Consider the following 4,524-nt stretch of genomic DNA (forward strand, 5'->3'; position numbering starts at 1 on the left):
GCCACTTTTGCCAAACATTAATATAACAAATAAAAGCTACAGTTTCCTGCTACCAGCTACCAGCTACCAGCTACCAGCTACCAGCTACCCGCTACCAGCTAACCGCTATCCGCTTCCAGCTAACAGATACTTTTGCCAAACACGCCCTTAGTTTGGGCGGTCATCACATATTGTTATACCAACGGTAAAAAGTTTATCTTTTTATTTTTGTGGTTAGTTTAAAATTAAATCAAACGAATAATAAAACGATTCTTTTAGTTTCAAACTAAACTATTACGACATGATTCGGCAAGGTATGAATAATTTTCTTTCATCAAATAGTTTATGGTTGACGGTCACAATTTTTTCAAGCTAAAATCATATTGTTGTTTTTGGTTAAAAATAAAAGTATATTGTGTTTTTTTGTTAAATGTAAAAGTCCGTTGTTTTTTATTTAAAATTAAAGTCGGTTACTTTTTTGGAAATATACAATTAAAACTTTGTTGTTTTTTATTTAAAAATAAATATATGAAGTTGTTTTCCATTAAAATAAAAGTATTTATTTTTAGTTAAAATTAAAAGTTTACGTTTTTTTCAAGTATTATAAAAATACCTGTTTTCCTTTTCCCTCTTTGAGTTAAGATTGACAACAAAATAACCCAATTTCATCAATTCTTTTACTAAAAATGCAAACACTTTTCGATAGATCTTTTTCAAAAACAAAACATTCATTAGTAAACTAACGGAACCAACGGATTATCATTTCATGATTATAAATCAAACCCTTATTCCCAAATTCGTTCAACTCTTTATTAAAAAAAAAAGTTAAGTATTTCATTCCAAATCTAAATTATAAAGTACCAAGTTATCCTTTCTAATTTAATATATTTTTACTATTAGGGTTTATGTGTTTAAAACTTTAATATGTTGATAGGTTTAGTTTTTATATAGAAATAAAATTACAGAAAAATATTCCTAAAGAAACATCCAATATGTTCTTAAAAAAATTACGAAGATGACTCATGCCTAATAAAAAAATTTACAGATTATCACTGTAACATCCTAATAATTTGAATCTAATATATATTAAAACGTTAGATATATTTTATAAGATAAAATAGAAAATGTTTTAAACAAATATATTTTCAAGGATTTTTGTTTAACACAATGTTAAATCATTTCTAAGCAAATACATTTTTAACCAAACAACAAATAAAACATAGCATGGTCTCAAGTTCGGTGGTACAATGGCACTATGACCCATTGCTGTTATTTTTTTCTTGATTACCGAGTTAAAAGACTTTTTAAAATCTAAAGTCTTATCATGTGAGAAATGTACAAAATCATATGAGATTGCTTCATTTTTGTTAATACCCGAGAAGTTAAAGCAAAAAAGTACCACATACTATAGACCCTACACCCATAAAACTCCCCTAGCTATTATGCACATACATTTCACAGTATTCAAATCTTTTATATTTATTTCAACTAAAATCCTTCTATCTTCTATTTCTTTAACATATGTATTGAAATATAACATTAAAAAACTTTAAATAGTAGCGATATTTTTCAAATAGGTGTTGTTTGACTCATCAAAATCCGAACACGCAATTAAGCAAGTTTTTTATAAAATGTTAACAACCAACAGTTTATATCCAAAAAGTAAGATGCAATCAATGTCTCTAAAAATCTCGAAAACCATTGGCCAAAGATCAAAATTAAATTATTTAATCCATAACTAAAATTTCGTATACAAAATATGAACTACAAAAGTTATTTAGAGTCATATGTCTGTTTGCAGGTTCTTGTATACATTCAATAAACTTCAACTATTGTCCCCTATGCTCTTTGCATTACATTTGAAGATCTGAAATACGAAAATCAGAAAGTAAAAGTTCAAGACCCGAAATACAAAATTAAAAACTCGAAGATCTCATATCTCCTAACCTGAAATACGAAAAAAAAAAAAATATATATATATATATATATATATATATATATATATATATATATATATATATATATATATCCTATTCATATCATAGATCTGAAATAAAAAAATTCAAAATCCAATATAAATACTTTCCAACATCTAGGATAATCTGCAGGAGGCCAATGAGCCATGTTCATATTTACCAATGTGAGGACCTGAGATACAAAAAAACCAAAGTTAGAAGATTACATTTCCACATTTTAAAGGATAAAATAAAATACTACAAGCCCTAACATATTTAGATCTGAAAAAAAAAAATACTAAAAGATATCACAAATTCAAGATTTGGAGTACGAAAGCAAAGCATAAAAACCCAATGCATACAAACAAATTATTACAAAAGTAAATCCAACAAAAATAAAAAAAAAACAAGCTACCTCACTTGAACTGTAGGATCAAAAGAGGTAAATAGACATCGAGAAGCCTAATCCTTTGTTTCATGAAATGGTTTATCATTAAACAGATTAAAAAATAGGAAGCAAATATATACAAAACTAAAAGCATTAATGAATGTGAATGTATTACCTAGGAGGTTTGTAGAATAACTCATATATCTAGGGTTTAGGTTTCCAGATAGACAGAATAGTACATGGATGAATATAGAATGGGCTTTGCTTGTTGTATTTGCAGTTGGATTCCCTCAAGAAATGACCAAGTTCTTCATCTATATTAGAAAATATATGCAAGTAAGTTGTCATTCCTTGCATTTAACACTAAAATGAATGTAAGTTGTTTTTCCAAAACAAATAAGTACCAATAAGGCAATAAGAGCAAGCCATCCATCTTTATCCTTCATTACAAGATCTTCATACATCTGCAAATAACTTCATCAAAACACACACAAATTTAAGTTCATTAAATTTGACATTTTCCAATAATAAATCAATAAAAATTATTATGTAAATAAATCAACAAAAATCAGAAATACGACTATCAAAATTGAAAGCCAAAACAACACAAATGTAATCTTCACCCCCTAACATAGATCTATTCAGAAATCATTTTAAATAAAAACAACAAAATAAAACCTAGATCTAACATCCAAACACAGATTCATGATAACCTACATGCAGTTTTTTCGGTTTAATCAAGAAAAAGTTCTAAATGAAACCCTAAATCGCGAAATAAGAAAGAAACCAAACCAGATGATTCTGCCTCTGATTCTTCGGGGAAGCGGCAACAGCAGGAGATGTAAACGGATCCAAGATTTTACCAAAGGGTTCATTTGGGGTTCCAAATACAAAATTTCTTTTTCTTTTCTGTGACTGTGGCTGTAAGATACAAACAAAACACAAATATTATAGCTATATGAAACAGAAACACACACACAGCGGAAGAGATACATTGGTGGTGCGATATTAGGGTTTTAGTAAATAACAGAGTTAAGAGTGAGAGATAGAGATCCTTGTCGATGGAGATGAGGGAAACTGATGCTCGAAGATGGTGGTGGTGTGCTTCTGACTCAAATCCGAAAGAGACGGCTATCAATTATTTCAGATCTGCATCCGGTCATCACCAAAATAAAAACACAGAGATGGATTAAATAGAAAGGCGATACTGATGAAATGTGGTCGGACTTCCGACAATGGTTGATGTAGGAGATGGTTGCAAGGTTATGTGTGGTGCGACGGTAAGAATAGGGTTGTCAGAGAGGACATGAGGTGTGAGAGTGAAAAAGGGATTCAAAGTTCAAATGATTTGTTGGAGCCAACGGTGTTTTTTTGAGTTCAAATTAAATTTCAGATTAGAGAGAGGGTTTAGAAATAATTTGAATCGAGAGACAGTTGGAAAGGCGATGCTGACATAAATGAGCGGGCTCTTCAAATTTTAATTTACTGGAAAGGCGATTATGAGTGTTTTGTTTTGAGTATACATCTGGGATATGAAGGCTGCAGCAAAGTCATGTACATCAAGCAGTTTTAGATGTCTTTTAAGACCATGCATTGAAAACCATTTCCCATTGGTCCAAACCATTTCACTTGGATTGCCAAAACTAAAATCCAAACCTCTCATTTTAGAATCAACAGTACAGATCATTTTTCCTTGTTTTTTAAGATAACATGCATAATTTTTGTACGTTAAACTTTAAAATTTGTACTTAAGACATTGATTATGTATGCTTTATAAGATGATATATATATATATATATATATATATTAAATTCCAACTTTTATTTTTTTAGGGTTTTTAATGTATATATTTTTAACATTTTAAAACTTTTCACTGTTAGTTTTCCCACAAAAAAGTTATAAACTTTGTTTTTTTACGAAGAATTTTTTCTAGACAATGATTATGGCCATGTTTTACACTTTTGATAACAATTTTGATTGGTAAACACTTTTAATAACAATTTGATTAAAGATATTTCTAAAAAAACAAAACATCATACCTGTTAGATTATTTTAACTTCATGTAAAACACTTTTGATATACACTATAAAAACACTTTGTTAAACAATCTGTATCAAACTACTTTTACCCAGTCCAAGAATTACAGAAAAAGAGAGAGAGAGAGAGAGAATAGCCTTTGGTTTATTTAGAGTTGTGAATGGA

At 29.0% G+C, this 4,524-nt stretch overlaps 1 long non-coding RNA gene across 5 annotated transcripts; it reads right to left on the minus strand.

Annotated features, from left to right (window-relative positions):
• Positions 1 to 2,059: 2,059 nt before the first annotated feature.
• On the minus strand, positions 2,060 to 3,869 carry LOC145096848 (uncharacterized). Of its 5 annotated transcripts, XR_013704130.1 has the most exons (4): positions 2,727 to 3,863; positions 2,498 to 2,636; positions 2,350 to 2,402; positions 2,060 to 2,127 (listed from the first exon to the last, which is right to left on the minus strand). It is a non-coding gene; the product is annotated as an uncharacterized LOC145096848 (long non-coding RNA). The 5 variants fall into 5 exon arrangements; XR_013704127.1 differs by having other exon boundaries at positions 2,350 to 2,636; positions 2,727 to 3,869; XR_013704129.1 differs by lacking the exon at positions 2,350 to 2,402 and having other exon boundaries at positions 2,061 to 2,127; positions 2,727 to 3,849.
• Between the last annotated feature and the right edge of the window lie 655 nt (positions 3,870 to 4,524).

Source organism: Lactuca serriola, chromosome 4, assembly GCF_051521515.1.
Source record: "Lactuca serriola cultivar US96UC23 chromosome 4, Lser_US96UC23_V15, whole genome shotgun sequence".
Taxonomy (NCBI): domain Eukaryota; kingdom Viridiplantae; phylum Streptophyta; class Magnoliopsida; order Asterales; family Asteraceae; genus Lactuca; species Lactuca serriola.